This window comes from Leopardus geoffroyi, chromosome A2 (assembly GCF_018350155.1).
Source record: "Leopardus geoffroyi isolate Oge1 chromosome A2, O.geoffroyi_Oge1_pat1.0, whole genome shotgun sequence".
NCBI classification, from domain to species: Eukaryota; Metazoa; Chordata; class Mammalia; order Carnivora; family Felidae; genus Leopardus; species Leopardus geoffroyi.
In genome coordinates, this window is record NC_059331.1 from 111,141,693 (window position 1) to 111,161,644 (window position 19,952).

Below are 19,952 nucleotides of genomic sequence, written 5' to 3' on the forward strand. Positions count from 1 at the left end.
TTGATTATTTTGTCGATAAGATGTACCATACAGAGTAAACAGAGATACAGGCAAAAGAGACAGTTTGATCCAGACTGTAAGATTAATTCTTTATATGTCTCCTTTTACCTAATTCTAGAGCTTAAGTCACCATCATGCCTCAGTGCTCATAAATTAGTTCAGTAACTATAGAGGTTATGTGTAGCCTATGGGCCAGAAAGTATTTTACAGGAGGGAAAACATATATCAGCTTAAATTCAATTTCAAAAAATGTGTTGAGTACAAAATATAGACCTTGCCCTCTAAGGAATTTATAATCTTATACAATTCTTATCAACCTTTGCTGCATGTCAACATCAACAATAGAGCTTTAGAAAGATATCCCTGCCTGTTCCCCACTACATATCATGCTTGATTTTGATTTTGGGTGGACCCTAGAGGTCTTTTTTTTTTTTTTTAAGCTCATCAGGAAATTCTTACATGCTGCTAGTATTGAGCACAAAGAATCTTTGGTCAAGTAGAAGTGACCTGTAACTAGGAAAACAAAGGCATAGGTACTGTTAAAAATGTAAGTCAGAATGCCGTAAGTTCCATTAAGATAAAAAGAAACAAAATAATTTGTATACTTAGAGGAGGATGAGATCATATCTGTCTCAAGGGAAATTTGGAGAAGGAAGTACACAAAATGTCCTTCACAGATGGGTAAGATTTCAAAAGATTTGGTGTGTAGGAATAGGGGAGGTGGGTGGTCATGGCTGGAGGCAAGGGCTAGGGGCTCACATCTAGGCATTAAATTTCCTTTTGCTTAGATTTTCTGTCCTGGAATCCAGAAGCATCTGAAAAATATAACTTTAAACCTGATCTTCTAATCCATTTCAAAGGCAGTAGGGTAGAAAAAATTTTATTTAACAGCTAATAGGTTGATTTATACATTAAAAAAATTTAGAAACAGGGTAGGTGGACCTCTGAAATTTTAATCTAGGACCTGTAAATATTAGGAGCAGGCTTCAGTGAGAAAAACAGAAATAGAGGGGAAAGTTTTATTTTAAATGTTTCAAAAGAAGACTGGAAAACAGAAAAGCACAGTAGGAAGCAACAAAAGTAATTATGAAGTTCAAAAATGATAATAGAATTAGTGGGAGTAAGTGATATTGATAGAAAAGATAGTTAACTTTTGCTGAATTTTTCCCACAAGCTAGGGGCTTCATTACTATATTGTCTTCATTTCATGGAACTCTTCATAACTCTTGAGGTGTAGGTACTGTTCTTATCCCTGTTTTACAGATACGGATCTTGAGGTTTTGAGAGGTTAAATATCTTGCTCTGTCAAGGTCTCACAGTAAATTGAGTGGAACAGATCTAGGACTCAGATCTAGGAACTCTAATTCAGTAGTGTGTATTCTTGACCATAGTTCTGCTAGTTGTCAGGAATAGCTTGAGACGTAGAGTTGATGAAGAGAAATTTGTCCTAGAGCTAGAAATTTAAGAATCATCTGAATAAAGGTCATAGTTAAAAACATGGGTAGCTTAAAATTAGCAAGCATGACCTTATCAATTAAAAGATGGAAATAAAGAAAAAAGAGAAAAAGAGGAGAGGGCCAAGGACTAAGTCACACTGAAACTTTCAGGGACAGTGTCTTATCCCTCTTTAAGGCTGCTGCTAACTTAACGCATGATTCATTAAAAAAAAAAAAAAAAAAAAAAAGTTCTTGAATAGTTAAGTAAGCAACTGAACCCATCTTTCCATTCTAAAATTTTCAACCTATGCTTAAGGTTCTACTTCCTAACTTCACTTACTCGAAGGAAACAATCCTAAACACTTTCTTAAATTCCCTTGCCTGTATTTGTGAACCTGATTTAGTTTCAGATCCTTGGGGTCTTTGTTGGATCCCATTTTTTCCACCTTACCCCATGTTTTCCCCAGTGGAAGAAGGCTACTTTGTAGAGAGGTTATGCCAGTATAAGAGGATTTGCAGAGTGGTTCAGTATTTTTATCCTTTTAAACCATTGGTAAACTAAATTATTGAAAGGATAAATAATACATAAATGGTGATGTGTCTTGGCCGTTGGATGTCTTTCTCCTTCTGCTTCTTTTGGAGTTCCTGCAACTTCATTTCATTCCCTATTGCTACATAGCACACAGGAGACAGCACTATTGAATAACCCAGGAAAATAAAGTTATTGCTGTTGAAATACATAAATTACCTTCTTTTTTGTTACCTGCCAGTATAAGCAGATCAGCTTCCTATGCTTGTCTGGTTCTTTTTAACCCCCATTGTTCCGCAATCTGGGTCCAGCATTATTTATTCGAAGGGTTTTAGGAATTGAATGAAAAGGATTTCAGAATAGCTGTATGGTCGTGTCAGATATTTTAATGCTATAATGTTGTATTTCTTTTGCTGGTATTTTCAGAATGACATTTTTGTCAATGATTTATAACTTCAACTATTACAAAATTAGCATGATACCTAAACTCTTAAAAAAATACCACAGAGCACTAATCTGTAACCTGCCTGACCTATTTTTTTTCTAGTGCTGTAATTTGAATGCTGTGTATAATGTGGTCTTCTTATATAACTCATCCCACCTAACTTTATGAGGAAAATTAATGGAATGGGACTCTCATAAAATCATTTGATTAGAATCAAGGGAAATCTAACTTGCATTGAAGGTCAAGACTGCCTTTCAGAGTAAGCAGTTTTATGGTTCGAAGTAAAACAACTTTATATTTATAGACAGCAATCAACAAGGCAAAAAAAAAAAAATCCATCATTCTGTTTGAAAGACGTTGGGTAAGCCAGTGATTCTTGGTTTGGGCTCTGCCTTAAAGTCATCTGTAGCCCTTAAAGGAAACAAAGACAGAACCTGAACTGGAACCACCAACCTCAACAATTTTGATTTAACTGGACTCCTTATAGGTCTATGCCCGGGTATTCATTTAAACCTCCAAAGTGATTATAATGTGTAACCAGTGTCCAGAGCCACTATGACAAGAAACATCAGGGAAGTACAAAAAAGCAGGAGAAAGTAAATAAATATAAAATTCTTGTTCTTTAGGAGATAACGTTTACTTTCTACAAAAAGGCAATGTTGTTTTATTAGTTATGAAAATTAAACACTTGTTCTCCTATTTTGAAAGCATGCAAATTAATTTCATTTAGATATTGTTACAAGGATATGTGAGAATACATATTGATGTGTTTAAAAAAGCCCTTTTCCTGTGTTTCTAAATGTACTTTTTTATGTTTAAGATTTTTGAAACTCAACTGTGGGTCTAGCTGCTCCCCCCATCATAAATCATCTGATTTATTAACTGAAAATGTACATTAATTTACAAATGAATAATTTAAAGTCAGAGGAATGAATGTGGCAGTTTCAGTCAATGACAAATTCATTGATTTTCTTGGGCATTTCTTTCTTCATAAGGAAAGTTACTGTTTCAAAATGATGTTTGGTCACTTTGTGCAAAGTATCTTGATCATTCTGGGCCTGAATTGCTTTCTCCGCAAGACTAAGGTACCACACATTGCTGAATAGCAAAGACCACGTATTGAGTGTTCCTTATATTTCACATTCTAAATGTGCCAAATACTTTGTATGTGGTATTTCATTTATTAAAGTGAAAACCCTATAGGGTAAGGGCTATTTTCTAGAATCCCCATTTTAAAGATGAGAAACCCCTTTCAGAGATAGATAAGATGTCCAAGGTTGTGCATCTGCTTAGGGTCAGGGTGTGAATTCAAGCAGTCAACACCATGGGCAGTGGTACAAAGTAACAGTAACTCAATATAAAGACAAATTTTTCTGTTTAACCAGTTGGTTAAGATCAGAATTTAAAGCTTGTATCATCTTTATAGAAACGCTTTCCAAAAAGACAGTTCTGATACTTCCCAAAGGACAGCAGATTTTTCAGTTGTAGCTAACAAGAAACAGGTGTGCTGTGGTGTTAGCATTCATGACTGGCACTGGACTAGCAGGAGGATGGGTGCTCTGTGGTGCTGGCTGCGTTTTGAGGAAGGAGCAGTATTTTCCAAACTTCCTCAGGCCCATGAGACTCTTCCCCACTCTTCACTTCCGAATCGTAGGAGGGAAAACTCTGTGTGAGGGCAAGCATGGAAGAGAGCTCATCTGGAATAACATGAATGGGCTTGATGAGTGTGGGTGGTGGAAAGCTCAACAAACTTGCGGTCAGAAGACCTCAGTTAAATTCCCCTGGCTCTGACACTCATGCCGTGAAAGTACCTCAACTTTCCTGAATCTTAGTTTTCTCATCTTTAAAATAGAAATGATAGTAGTAACCGAATTCCTTGACTCAAGCCGCTGAATGAGACAATATACTGTAAAAACTCTAAGGGATAAGGTGTTTTTAATACTGTTAAAGTTAATAAAGAAGATTTTTCTTTTCTAGCTGGAAGCCTTTATTTAATGGGCAGAATAGAAAAAACAAAACAAAACAACAAAACAGTGAAACTCGAAGAAACTTTAATTCTACAATACCACTTGATTTTGAATGTCCTCTACCAGAACACTTGGACTTTATCTTCACACAAATGTTCAAAACCCCTAGGCATTTAAGCAGTCTCTAAGTGCACCAATTACTCTTTAATGGCCAAATCCCATGATCTTTTTTCAGTCTTCAATAGAATTGTCATAGCAGTAGTAATTCACTCATTCAACCAGTGTATGTTGAGTGCCTACTGTGTGTCTGGAATGGTTTTAATCATTGAACATAAAAGTTGGTGAAAAGAAAAGCAGAAAAACAATGAAATTGTCCTGTTAGTCACCTACTATGGATCAGGTGTTACAGATCATTTCATTTAAGCCTTACAGCAATCCTGCAAAATTTTTTACTAGCATAATTTATAAATAAATATACTAGGATTAGAGAGCTTAAAAGATGTGTCTAGCATGTGCTAGCAAGAAGATGGTAGTACTGGGGTTAAAACCCTATTTCCTGTCCTTACAAATGATCTTTCTTTTAACCATTCATTTATGAATTCATTTACTTATACTGTACCTAGTCTAAATTCTTTTGACCTTCTTTCTTTCTATGAACATCACAGATATCTCCTCAGCCACTTTTGCTTAAAACAATGGTGCCACTTTTGAAACTCTTATTCTGCTCCCCTGCACATCAAGTTGGCTTGGATTTTGATTGACTCTATTTTCCGTTTTTGTTGCTAGCCTTTAACATTCATTACTTCTGGCCACAACTATTGTCATAGGCTTCCAGCTAATCTTTCTATTTTTAGTCTCTCCTGCATTCAGCCTAATTGTACAATGCTGCCTAGTAAAGCACTGCTGCTAAAGCACAAATCTAATTATTTCCTTTATCAAAACTCTCCATGGCTTGCCATGGTCTATAAAAACTGGCAGTACTTATGAGACGTTTCTACTGTCCATGGTATAGGGCGAACCACATTCCTGGCCTTCTCCTTCAATGTGCTCCTTCCCATACATGCTAACAGTGTTTTTCAGGCTTGTCTGATAGGAATCACATGGGGCTTATCAATACACAAATTCTCAGGCCCCCCTTGAACCTACCTAGATAGAATCCTTAGGGATTTCCAAGTCCTTGTGGTAAAACCTGCTGGTACTCTGATAGGCTCTGAGCACAGGGACACAGTTGTGACCACCCTGAGACTCTTGCTACCACTGAGTGTTGAGGAAATCAGCCAGTACTGTCTGACATTATGACACTTAGTCATACTTGAGGTCTCCTGACCACACGTTTTACACACGTCACTGAGGTGTAAACCAAGTGCCCCCAAACCCAAACGTTAATTAAAGTGAGATCTTGAGAGAAGTGATTTTCTCATATTTGTGTGAGCATGAGATATTTTTATGTGCGCTCATATGGAATACATAAAGATTAACTTGTAAATGTTGAGTTAATATAAGGATTGTCTCATTTCTAAATTATGCATATATAATTTATGTATATAGTTTTATTATATATAATTTCTAATTTATATATAATTATATGTAGTTTCTGGATATAAATTAGGTATTTGTATATATAAGTATATACAAATAAATAACATATAAATATTTGTATTTTATATAAGCATATAAAATAAATAATATATAATCCATAAAAATATAAATTATAAATATATAAATATATTTATTGATATATAATATATGACATATATTATATAACATACAATTTCATATATGTGAAAGAGACAGAATGCACCCAGGAAAGAGACATATACATATATAATTGTATATAATTATGTATATGCATAAATGATTATGGGCATTTATATATAATGTATATGAATATATGTGTTTGTATATAGATACACACATACACATATATGGCTTTTCTTTCAAAAAAGGACATAAACTGGCTTAGAAAAAGATCTTCAGTATTGCAAAATAAAAGACATTAACAATAAGATTATGAAATAAGAGAAAAATGATGACCAGAAAGTAAGATGGAGTAGAGGTATTATTCTGTAACACCTCTACATTACCATTGAAATGGCTACTAAATAGTATATTGAAATAAAGATCATTGCTTTTCTTTTTTTCTTTATCCTTCCCAATTTGTACCACTAATAAGCAAAATTACCTAGTTTTAAAAATCTCCCCTACATATAAACACATTTCTTTATTCTCAGTAATATAAACACTACATATAAACACATTTCTTTATTCTCAGTAATATCCATTTTCCCCAAATTCCTTTTAAACATAGTATTTTTATGAACTGCAAATTTCAAAATTGTGAGTAAAATAGCATGCAATTATTTTGTTTTGGAACACAAAAATATCTAGATCTTTTGGCTATCATACAAGTTAGGCTTGAAAATAAATATGGGTAGACATTTAACTGGAAATTGAAGAAATCATTTCAAAACCCCTACATAAAATGAGATATTTAATTATATACTGTGAATGTGACCATTTAATCTGAATCCTAATTCATTTTTTCTTGCCTGCATCCATTCATTCACAGCATGTTTATTAAGTACCTACTATGCAAAGTGCTGGAAAAGATGTATACTTTTAAAATTTTGCTACAGCCTTGGAGAGCCTGGGTGGCTTAGTCAGTGAAGCATCCGACTTTGGCTTAGGTCGTGATCTCACAGCTCGGCTGGTGAGTTTGAGACCTGTGTCAGGCTTTGTGCTGACAGCTCAGAGTCTGGAGTCCACTTCACATTCTGTGTCTCCCTTTCTCTCTGCCCCTCCCCCTGCTCACACTGTCTCTCTCTCTCCCTCAAAGAAAAAAAAAGTTAAAAAAAGTTAAACAGAAACTTTGCTACAGCCTTAGTACTCACTGAGTCACAATGACTTTCTCAGAGCTGAAGAAAAGTAAATCAAATCTGTATCTCCATTCCAGGTTAATTTGCTTCAACATTAAAATACTTTTTTTATATTGGTTTTCTATTTCAAATATGTATGTATCTTTGTTCTTTTGATAGCTTATGAAATATTTTTTGAGAATTACAGTCGTACTATGTCTGCCATGAAACCAGTGTCTACCATTTTACTAGGTAGAGTGTTCTCTTTTGCAAGTGGGACAGGCTAGTTTAGGATCTGTGCTTTTAATTAGTTTCCTGACCTGCTTTTATTGTATCAGCATTCAGGCCTTAGTCATCTCTTATTCAGAGGGTTTTTACATGCTATGTGTGTTTGTACTTGGCTCTTGGAGCTACTCTTTCTTGCTAGGAAGAGCCATGCTATATACACCCTAGAAGAGGCAGTGAGGAAGGCTGTTGTTGCCCTTGGTTACAGCTCTCTAGTAAAAAGAGGCTGGGCTTTGAAGCTAGGTAGATTCATGTTTAAAACCAGTCTCCCTCACTTGCTCACTTTTTGATCTTGGACAAATTATCATCTGAGCCACAGTTTTCTCATTTGTAAAACATGGAGATTATTGTTTATCTCATGGATTTCATTGATGGTAAAAAATTTACTTCCCTTTCACTATCAAGAAATATTTGTCGAGTATAATTAAGTGATAATATTTGTGGTATTTCATATATCAAACTAATTGCGATCACTTGTTTTACCTGTCAGTTTCCTGTTATAGGCCCAATGTTTATGGCACCTCCAAATTTGTATGTTGAAGCCCTGGCTCTCAATGTGTTGGTTTTTGGAAGTGGGGCATTTGGGAGATAATCAGTTTTTTTTAATTTAATTTAATTTTTTAATTTTTTTTAACGTTTATTTATTTTTGAGACAGAGACAGAGCATGAGCAGGGGAGGGGCAGAGAGAGACGGAGACACAGAATCCGAAACAGGCTCCAGGCTCTGAGCTGTCACCACAGAGCCTGACGTGGGGCTCAAACCCACAAACCGCGAGATCATGACCAGAGCTGAAGTCGGACGCTTAACCGACTGAGCCACCCAGGCGCCCCGAGATAATCAGGTTTAGATTAGGTCATAAGAGTAGGACCCTCACGATGGGATTAGTGCTCTTATAAGAAGAAGAGAGAAAGATCTTCTTCCATGAGCATGTACCAAGAGGGGCCATGTGAGCATGCGGCCGGAAGGTGGTTATCTACAAATGAGGAAGAGGAGTCTCACCAGACGCTGAATCTGCCAGCACCTTGATCTTCGACTTCCCAGCTTTTAGAACTGTGAGAAAAACATTTATGTTGTTTCAACCACCCAGGCTGTGGTATTTTGGCATAGCAACCCAAACAAACTAAGACCACCCTTTTTTTCAATTTCTTACCAACTCCTCAGAGTAAGAGGTATAGTTTACATCTTTGCTGAGGATTCCCAGTATTTAGTGTACTATCTAGTACATAGGACTTAATAAGGAAGGTGTTGAATACTTCTTCATCTTCATGTTCTTATCATCCTTAGCCTCAGCGAAGGCTCTCCCCACGACTCATCCACAAAAACCCGTGATGGTTTAGACAAATAGGCTAATATAAAAACCTACAGTTTGATCAAAAGGTTCATAGGGAAAACAGTGGAATATAGTTTCCACTATGAGGTTGGGTATAAAACTGAGTGGATTTGGATTCAAGCTCTGTCATTTATTAGCTGTGTTAGGAAGGGAACTTATTTAACTTGACCAACTCAGTTTATTTTTAAATAATCTTGACAGGCTTGTTTTGAGCATTATCACGTAATAAAAGAAACGTGAAGGTTTTCTGAATAGTTTTATCATTCTGTACCATTATTTAAATATGTTTACAGTGTTTCTCAATTCCTGAAAGAATGACTTTAAACACCCAGAGAATTCTCTTTTGAATATCATTCTTTGTTTCAAACGTATTTCCTTGTGGCAGGAAGCGATAAAAACACATGGCACTGACGGCTAGTGACTGAAGAGGAAGTTAATGGTGTTTGTTTTTCCTCCAGAATTAGTAGTTCAAAAATTAAAAATAAAAATGTGGCTTGCCAAGTTTGGGAAATGCACAGAATGCTTTGATTACAGGATTACAATGGACCTAATTTTTTGACATTAATATTTCTTTCACGTTTATAATTCAAAGTGCTTTTTAAAGTTAAAACTTTGAGGCTTTACATTTTATTTTATAAACTGTCATGAATAAAATATCCAAATGCTGTTAAATACATGTGGAATTTACTTCTTTACCCGGCAGACTTAGAAAGCAAGAGAAGGTTTACAAAGTAAAGCAATTTGAAATCACTTGACAAGCACAGATGATGCTGTTAGGATTCCATGTCTCGATGGTAATGCCTTTGAGGAAACAATGTTTTAGATGGTTTTTAAGCTATAATGGGAAGAAGTAAACAAGACCTTTCCCTAGCTATGTACTGAAAAAACCCCGATTGTGATTGGGAAGTATTGTTTGACTCAAAGCCAGCTCATTTTTCACCAGAGACTCCTGCACACCCACAAGTTTGGGCCATTACTAAAGATGGTGAAGATGAGGTGGGATGAAGAGGGGGGTCTGCAACAGACGGCATCCAATTAAGAAAATCTACAAAAGTGACAAAGATGCTATTCTAGAAACTTAGAATAATTTTATTTCAGGGAACAAATTGTGTAGTTTCGAAGGGAGAATACAACTACTATGAAATATCTTTCATTTAATTAAAACCAAGGTTTATGTGGTTTGCTGCTGCTGCGTGAGTACCATTTTGACTTTTGTTTAGTTATTGCTGGGTGGCTTACAGAGATTCAAATGTACTTTATTACGGGTTAAGGGAGTTCCTTTGGTAAATGTTTAACTTTTTATTGCAAAATCCCCTGTGTTCACCTCTGCTGTCAGGTGGGGCAATAGTTGTACACCCTGGGAAAATCACTTCTAAAGCCTGTTGAATGGAAAGTATTGTGGGTATTTATTGTGAGGAAGAAGGGAAAGCAAAGATGTTACAGGGGTTATGTCATTTCATTCAGTAATTAGCTTTGGAAAGGTCATTGAGGACCTAGTATTTAGGAGTTGTGGATATTTTTAGACTGCGTCTACATAAAATCATGATCTTTCCTTTAATGAGCTAGAAAGAAATCATATAGTCCTGTGTTTTCTGCATGTCACAGGCTCTTATCAGGCCATGGAATCAGTTTTGTATTTGCAATTAAATGGTTCAATAGAACAGACCATATTACAAGATACCAGAGTGCACATGCATTATAAGATCAAGTATTAATTTGTGAAAATTGAAATTGAGTTTTCTATGGACAAATATGTTTCTATATATACATATACATATATTTCATTTAATATGAAATGAAGTTTTAGTGTGAGTAGCAAATGAGGAAGTTGCAAGTTACTGATTGAATCCTCACATTTCTCTGATAGGATACTAAAAGAGACTACTTCTGGTTTATTTGAGTAGGTCTCACTGAGGTGACTTATCTATATCATCTGGCCTGTCTTCTGTTAGAATCTTTGTTTTGATCACCTTCTCATCATTTACATTTCACCCCCATACTTAAAACTTGCTGTATTTTTGTCAATAGGATTTGAGTCAAAGATGTTGATTCTGGGGAAATGAATCTTCACTTAGCCTCTGAGCACCATGCTGCGGGTTGGTTGTTACTGGGGATGCCAAGTGGAAAAGAATAAACCTTTACAGCTGGCTCTATAGATATTTTCTATATTTTCCATAGGTTAAGTATGGTGGAAAGTTGGAACAATAATAAATTTCATCAGTACATACAGGTACTGTGTATTAGCTTCTACCACTTGCTCAGTTCAGTTCAACAAGTATTTCTTCACCTCCTACTTTGTCCCATGTATTTTCCCATCCACTTACTGCCTCCTATATGTAGTTAATTAAATTGATCCCTCACTTTGCTTGTGGGATATCCCAGCAGATTTACCGAAGTACATGGTGTTTTGGGGTTCTTTGTCAAAGATCATAGAGATGTAGCTCCAGGTTTTTAACACAATGTTACACTTTGGGACTCTGTTGTGTTTGGTCTAGAAATGCTCCTGAAGTCAACCTTTCACTCATTCAGAGGTTCCACGATGAATAAAGTTCACACAGACTGTTTTTCTCTGTCTTACTTTCATAACACATTGATTTTTATTGAAATTTCTCCTTGTTGTTATATACAAAATGTCAGTGCTGGAGACTCTTAATTTGTATTCTGATAACTTGAGAATTAAGGCAGCAGGACCAAGGGGACCAACTGCCTGGATGCCATATGAGGTTTTCTCATGTTCACCTTGTTACTCCTTTTTACTGGCCTTTCTGTATGGCAGTTACTGAAGGTGATGTTCTGGTTTCTGCCTTTCTTTCTTTTGTTCTTTTCTTTTCTTTTCTTTTCCTTTCTTCTTCTTCTTCTTCTTCTTCTTCTTCTTCTTCTTCTTCTTCTTCTTCTCTGAAGTGTATGAAGTGTATTGTTTTGTTTAGTTTGGTTATTAGTTGAGTATTGACCATATAAGTCATTGCCTGATGCAGGTACAGCATCGGGGAGGAGTCCCCCAATGGCACCATGAGCCTGCTTTTTCTTGATGGGTCAGTACAAAGACGAATACCCATTAGGCCTAAGCAAATGAAGGATGATGTATAAACAGAACCTGATCTTTTTGGTGGGTCTAGAAAAGCTGCCTTTTTTCTTTTTTAAATTCTCAATATTTTTAATCTTCACTAATTTGAAAGATTGAATATGATAGTTTGTAGTCATTTTTACTTGCATTCTTATTAGTGGTTTTGAACATTTTTCCATGTATTTATTGGATTTTCTTCCCCTGTTTTCAATTTGTTTGTACCCTTTGCATATGTTTCTTTTAGACTATTTTTTATTGATTTTAAAGAGCTTTTTGTATATTATTGAAATTATATTTTATATAACAGTAAAATACACATAACATGAAATTTACCCTTTAACCCTCTTAGAGTGTGTACTTCCTTGGCCTGAAGTATTTTTACATTATTGCACAGCTGTCACCACTATCTTTAGAACTTCTACATCATCCCAAAGTGAAAAATAAAAAAGCAACCATGCCACAAAGTAGGTGGCAGTGTCTTACCCATACATGTATTGTGCAGGCCTGAGGACATCTTTTATCCTTGGCAAGGAATGTGCTAACCTCTTCTCCTTTCATACAACGATAGAAAAACGGCTTGAATGATGTAATCCTCTCATTGTTTTTCCGAATCCAAAGCTTCCTTGATTATTGCTACTTCACTTTAAGAGATGTACTTATACATTAAATAAACAGGTGAAAATATGTTCTCATATGACCATCTTACTGAGCAGATTCTGTTTTGTTGAGTCTTTATAGTTCCTACACTTTAATATACTGGTGTTTGATGTTTTCTTTGCTTGCCAATGTGGTATTTCCAGCTGTGCATGGAAATTAATTTTCTATTTGAATAGACAATTCCAGGAAACTATCTATTAAGTTTATAGTAGGCAAAGAGAATGTTCTTTTACAATTTTTTCCTGGTATTCTTGGCATTATAAGGGGAGTAAAAAGGTTGATATAAGAGTCCATGATTGGCAGTTTATTTTTTGTTTTTAACTAATACTACATAAGTAAAATAAACTTTGCCATGGATCACAAAGATGGTCAAAAATAGAATGTGTTTGGCAATGAGAACTCACCCTCCATTTAACAAAACAATCCTAAATGGATCTTCCATGGACTCTAAAACCTTTCTTGGGCAATAGATCCCCTTCTGTATCTGACTGGTTCTGTGAAATCTCAAAATCTAAGGTCCATAGAATATTCCAAAACCCCAGGAGCCAGGTATGTTTTAGAATTGAGATTTTATCAGTTGTGTTTTTTTTTTTTTTAATTTTAACATTTACCAGCTTTGGATTTAAAAAATTTTTAATTCCAGTATACTTAACATACAGTGTTAATAGTTGTTTCCGGTATACAGCATAGTGATTCAACAGTTCTGTACATTACTCAGTGCTCCTCATGACAAAAACATTCCCTTCACCTACTTCACCCTTCTCCCCATCCACCTCCCCTCTGGTAACCATTAGTTTCTTCTCTGTAGTTAAGAGTCTGATTTTTAGTTTGTCTCTTTTTTTCTTTGTTTCTTAAATTCCACATGTAAGTGAAATCATATGGTATTTGTCTTTCTCTGACTGATGTGTTTCACTTAGTATTATTCAGCCATGAAAAGAAAGAGATCTTGCCATTTGCAACAACATGGAAGGATCCAGAGGGTTTAAAGCTAAGAGATTTTATCAGTTTTTTAAAAGGTAGCATGGGACATAAATCCTGTGTTACATGGCATGTCACTTTTATTTTTTATTTTTATTTATTTTTATTTTTAAAAATTTATTTAGCCTTTTAAAAAATCTTTTCCTTTTTCTTCAATTTACATTTTTGTTAACATTCGGTGCAATATTGGTTTCAGGAGTAGAATTTAGTGATTAATCACTTACATGCAACACCTAGTACTTATCACAAGTGCCCTCCTTAGTACCCATCACCCATCCAGACCATCGCCCACCCACCTCCCTCTGTGAACCCACACTTTGTTCTCTATCATTAAGAGTCTCTTGTGGTTTGTTTCCCTTTCTTCTCTTTTTCCTCCTTCTTATATGTTCCTCTGTTTTGTTTCTTAAATTCCACATATGAGTAAAATGGTACAATATTTGTGTTTCTCTGACTTATTTCACTTAGCATAATACATTCTAGTTCCATCCATGTCATTGCAAATGGCAAGACTTCATTCTTTTTGATGGCTGAGTAATATTCCATTGTATATATACACCACATCTTCTTTATCCATTCATTAGTCGAGGGACATTTGGGCTGTCTCCATAATTTGGCTATTAGTGATCATGCTGCTATTAACATTGGGGTGCACATACCTCTTTGAATCTGTATTTTTGTATCCTTTGGGTAAATGCCTAATAGTGCAAACGATGGGTCATAGGGTAGTTCCTTTTTTTTAGTTTCTTGAGGAACCTCCATGCTGTTGTCCAGAATGGCTGCACCAGTTTGCAATCCTACCAACAATGCAAGAGGGTTCCCCTTTCTCCTCATCCTTGCCAACACCTGTTGTTTGTTTGTTGTTAATTTTAGCCATTCTGATAGGTGTGAGGTGGTATCTCATTGTGGTTTTGATTTGTATTTCTTTGATGGTAAGTGATATTGAGCATCTTTTCATGTGTCTGTTAGTAATTTTGATGTAATTTGGAAAAGTGTCTATTCATGTCTTCTGACCATTTCTTAACTATTTATATTTGGGGTGTTGAGTTTGATAAATCCTTATAGATTTTAGATACTAATCCTTTATAAGATACTATTATAACCCTTTATAAGATACTAACCCTTTATAAGATACTATTTAGATACTAACCCTTTATATGTTGTTTGCAAATATCTTCTCCCATTAAGTAGGCTGCCTTTTGGTTTTGTTGTTTCCTTCAGTGTGCAGAAGCTTTTTTTCTTGATGAAATCCCAATAGTTCATCTTTGCTTTTGTTTCCTTTGCCTTTGGTGATGTGTTCTAGTAAAAACTTTCTACAGCCAAGGTCAAAGAGATTGCTGCCTGTTTTGTCCTGAAGTATTTTGATGGTTTCCTGTGTCACATTTAGGTCTCTCATTCTTTTTCAATTTATTTTTGCATATGGTGTAAGAAAGTTGTCCACTTTTATCCTTCAGTGTGTTCCTGAAAGACACAGGATTTTTCCAACGACATTGTTGAAGAGACTGCCATTTTTTCCATGGGATATTCTTTCCCGCTTTGTCGAAGATGAGTTGGCCATTTAATTCTGGGTCCATTTCTGGGTTTTCTCTTCTGTTCCATTGATCTATATGTCTGTTTTTGTTCCAGTAGCATACTGTCTTGATGACTACAGCTTTGTAATGTAACTTGAAATCTGGAATCATGATGCCTCTGGTTTTGTGTTTCTTTTTAAGAATTGCTTTGGCTATTCAGGTTCTTTTGTGGTTCCATACAAATTTTAGGATTGTCTGTTCTAGCTCTGAGAAAAATACTGGTGATATTTTGGTAAGAATTCATTATATGTGTAGATTGATTTGGGTAGTATGGACATTTTACCAATGTTTGTTCTTCTAATCCATGAGCATGGAATGCTTTTCCATTGCTTAGTGTCCTCTTGAGTTTCTTTCATAAATGTTCTACAGTTTTCAGAGTGTAGATCTTTTCCTTCTTTAGTTAGGTTTATTCCTGGGTATCTTATTGTTTTTGGTGTCATGTCACTTTTAATGGGGTCTGGGACAGTTCCTCATAATAAAAACATTTAATATTTATTTCTGCAGTGAAATTCATAGCTATTAATACTAAATGAGGTTAAAATAATAAATAATCTCCTGTCTGTTTAGGCCAGTTTTTATTGCCAGATGAGCTTAGATTTGTCACCAAATGAGTAATGAAAATTCTTTGTTCCTTATGGTCATCGATAAGGGACGAATAAAAATCTACCTGTATTTTAGGGATTTCCTAGTCTCTCAGTTAGAAGTGGTGTGGCTCCATGCTCCAGCCATGTTTGCTTCTCCTCAGCTCCACACTCAAGTTCTGGACTTACTATTCTCAATATGACAGATACTTTTGTTTCTAGGGCTCTGTTCCTATTACTCAATGATACTTTTACTGAATTTAATCTCTTGCTTTTAAGCCATTTTGTGCCTGGATTCTGATCCTTAACACCCAGTTAGTTTGCCAATGTGGTAAATGTCTCATCATATCTCATATGAATATATATGAATATAAATGTATATGTGTGTATATATGTATCTATATGTATATATGCATATGTATATAACTATGTATGTATGTATATAAGAATGTATATATATATGTGTGTGTGTGTGTGTATGTGTATGTTCACTGTTTCTGTTCTTTTGCACTGGTTATTTTCAGTACTTGAAATGCCTTTTCCTCCTGTTAAATTTATCTCCAACCACATTATTCTACTAGGGATATTTAGTTTCATCCTCTGTTATATTCTCTATATTCCCTTAGAGCACTGTATCTACCTTTGTTACAGCATGCAGTACATCGTTCCTTAATTATTATAGTAATTATCTCTCTCTCATATTAGACTGTAAGGCTTTTAGAGTAGCGCTTCTTTGTATGTTTATTGCCTTAAACAGTGCTTGGCACAGCAGAGTTTCCAAGATTTTCAACCCAGCATAAGTAGAAGGTGTGTGTTTGGAAGTGATAGGGTGATATTGGGAACCAGGGAAAGAGGGATGTGCAATAGAAATAAATTCATGGGAACACCTGGGTGGCTCAGTTGGTTAAGTGTCTGACTCTTGATTTTGGCTCAGGTCGTGGGATGGAGCCCTGTGTCCGCCTCTGCACTGGTGGTGTGGTGCCTGCTTGGGATTCTCTTTTTCCCTCTCTCTCTCTCTCTCTCTGCCCCTCATCCACTCATGCTCTCTCTCTCTTTCTTTCTCTCCAAATAAATAAACATTTAAAAAAATAAATAAATTCATGAACAAGACAGAGTAGTTTGGAATAGCAGTGGTTTTGTTTATTTTAAATGTACATGAGGACTAGAAACTAAAAGATTCATGTGGTTTGGAGAATTAGGAAAACTTCAAAAAGGAGTTGAAACTGGAGACAAAGCTTGGCAGGTGGATGGGATTGAGGTAGGCAAAGAAGAGTTCGCAATGCTTTCCAGAGAAGGGGAAGTATGTTGCGGAGGGAATGAGTGTGGATGAGAGAAGAAGATATTTAAGCTGTTGGCCAGTTATAATGTAAGTTCTAAATTAGGAGATTGATAGAAGAAACAGGTCAGTAGGCAAAGTAGGGCTGGATTATATAGGGCAATATATTGTAAGAAAAAGAATGGATCTTTTTAGAGTAAGATGTCATTGTGAATTAAGGTATATAGAACAGGGATGATATGACAAAAACATTTCCGAAAATAAACGTATCCACAGCATGTTCACTGATGCGTGAACTAAAGGAAGGTGAGGGGGCTGGTTTACATCCTTTTGCTAAAACCAGTAGGGGATCCTAAGGACCTGATATGAGATGATGGTGGTGAGACCAAGAATAGAGAAAACAAGTGTGACTTTTGAAAAGTAAAACTGTGGTGTGATGGTGAATTTTTTGCATCAATTTGACTAGGCCACTGGGTGTCAAGATATTTGGTCAAACGTTATTCTGGGTGTTTCTGTAAGAGTGAGATTAACATTTTAATTTGTCGACTGAGTAAAGCAGGCTGAGTCTCCATAATGTGGGTGGGCCTCATCCAATTAGGTGAAGGCCTGAATAGAACAAAAGGCTGACCTCCCCCAAATAAGAGAGAATTCTGCCTGACAGCCTCTGAACTGGAACATTGGTTCCTCCCGGTTCCACAGAAGCCTTGTTGACCTTCAGACTCAAACTGAAACACCAGTTGTGCAGATTTTGGACTTATCAGCCTCCATATTCTGTGAGCCAATTCCTTATAATATGTCTCTGTTTCTCTGGAGAACTCTGACTAATACATGTGGGGTGTGGAGACTGACTAGATATGGATGCTACAGGTGAGGGAGGAATTAAAGCTGACTAAAATTTAGGACTGAGAATTCTGGAGAATAATAATGGTAGCAATAGGGGAAGTTCAAATAGGCAGTCAGTTCTGAGAGAGAATATGTTTGGTTTTGTTTCTGTTGACTCTGAAGTGATATTGGAAATTCGAGTGAAATTGTTACACGCAGGTATAGTAAGGTAGGTAGCTCGTGTGGGTTAGGCTGAGTAAGGCATCTTGGAATCCTGTGTAAGTGAACAGAAGTCATCTGACAGAACAAACCCCATAGGGGAGTGAGAGAGGAACAGAGGGTAAGAATGTGATTCAGGCTCTCCAGGCGGGAATTAAGGGCTTAGAGAAGAAAGATGAGTCAGTACACAAAAACTTGGTTGGGGACAGAGTTCGCTCTTGACATTGGTTTGTCTGTATGTGCATGAGAATGTAAGCTCCATGAAGCTGGTGGTTTCCCCCACTCCTGTTTCTCCCATTTTAAATATTGTGCTTTGTGAGATCTCCAGACCATTACTTGTACCTTTATTTTTCACCTTAAATGAAAAATGAAACAGGAATTAGGATTTCTTTGCTGTAATTTTGACTTGGCATTTAAGTAGGTGTATAGAATCCGGTTTCACATTTTAATTCCTAGGACTTTGATTTCCTTTTCCAAGAATGTGAGGATTGGTTTAAGAAATTTTAGGATTTTTTTTTTACAGCTGAAAAATACTGGGGAAAAATATCTATATGTCAAAAAAATGTTCTAAGCTGCAAAAGTGGCCTTGGGTGAATTCAGAAAATAAATTTTACAGCAAAACTTCCTCATTGCTATTTTGGAAGTTTTTATTGATTTACTATTAATTAGATTATTATAATATATTAAATAATTCAAAGTGTATAATCTTGTCTAAAAGCATCTTTGGACCAACAGATTTCCTCCTAAATTTTAAAGATGTGATTAAAAAATTCTTGGGGTGCCTGGGTGGATCAGTTAGTTGAGTGTTTCACTTAGATTCAGGTCATGATCTCACAGTTCATGGGTTTGAGCCCCATGTTGGGCTCTGTGCTGACAGCTCAGAGCCTGGAGCCTGATTCACATTCTGTCTTTCTCTCTGCCCCTCCCTTGCTTGTGCTCTCTCTCTCTCTCTCTCTCTCAAAAATAAATAAATAAACATTAAAAGAAATTCTTTACAGGGGGCCTACCCCTATTTTATATAGCTTTAAGTTAATATAACTGTAAAAAGTATTCAGAAAACAAAAACATACTAGCATTATTTTTTCTTTAATTCCAACACTGTAAAGAAATTTCAAGTTCTTATGGTATTTTTATTCTATTACTAAGTCTTCTAAGTCTTAAAATCTCATACAATCAACTTACACAAAGAAAAAAAAGAGAAGAATCATTTGTTAAAATGATCATATATGTTTACTATGCCTTATTCAAAATTATATTGTACCTCCTAATGTGTTTCTAGATCTGTGTTAACATCACAATATCCATTTTTAATCAGTTTTGAGTATTTGATCAATGTGTGATATTTAAACTGTAGTCAATACCCTTTAACAATCTTTTGATTGTACAATGTGAAACATGATGAATTTCTAAGAAGTTTGGAAAACCATCTATTTGGTTTTCTATTTGGAAAACCTTCTATTTAAAAAATGTACAGTGTATATGTTGATATAATATGTGACACAAAAACTATTGAACAGATGGAGAATAGGTGCCATCAGCTTTAATCCGAAGCCATTAAAATACTAATATTAACAAAACCAACATTTTTTTTATTGAATGGCACTTGTGCCTCCAGGATATTGTGTGTTAGGTATTGTAATTCTAATTGTGTGCCTTCCTACTTTCTGGTAAATAAGGGGAGACTGTCTTTGGCCATTCTTTCTTATTGACCATTTATGTGCAAATTCCATAAGGAAATAATCTGCCTTCAACAACAAGGTGCTGACTTTTTTTGTCATTTAATGTCTCTTTTGTTTGCTTTGAGGCTGTCTTTAATTGAGGACAGTTGATAGGTGAGAAATCTCTTGGGAAGGTAATCAGATACGTGCTTTTATGACACAATTCTTCTATCTACAAAATGATATCTAGAAATAGTGTATTTCCAGTATTGATACTTGAA

The 19,952-nt window shown here is 35.6% G+C and overlaps 1 protein-coding gene and 1 non-coding gene across 8 annotated transcripts in view; one reads left to right on the forward strand and one right to left on the reverse strand.

The window, feature by feature from the left end:
• HDAC9 (histone deacetylase 9) overlaps window positions 1-19,952 on the forward strand; it is a 944,501-nt gene that overhangs the window by 84,343 nt on the left and 840,206 nt on the right. The window lies entirely within an intron of this gene.
• Window positions 12,349-12,477, reverse strand: LOC123607800. The gene has a single exon (XR_006716938.1). It is a non-coding gene; the product is annotated as a U6atac minor spliceosomal RNA (small nuclear RNA).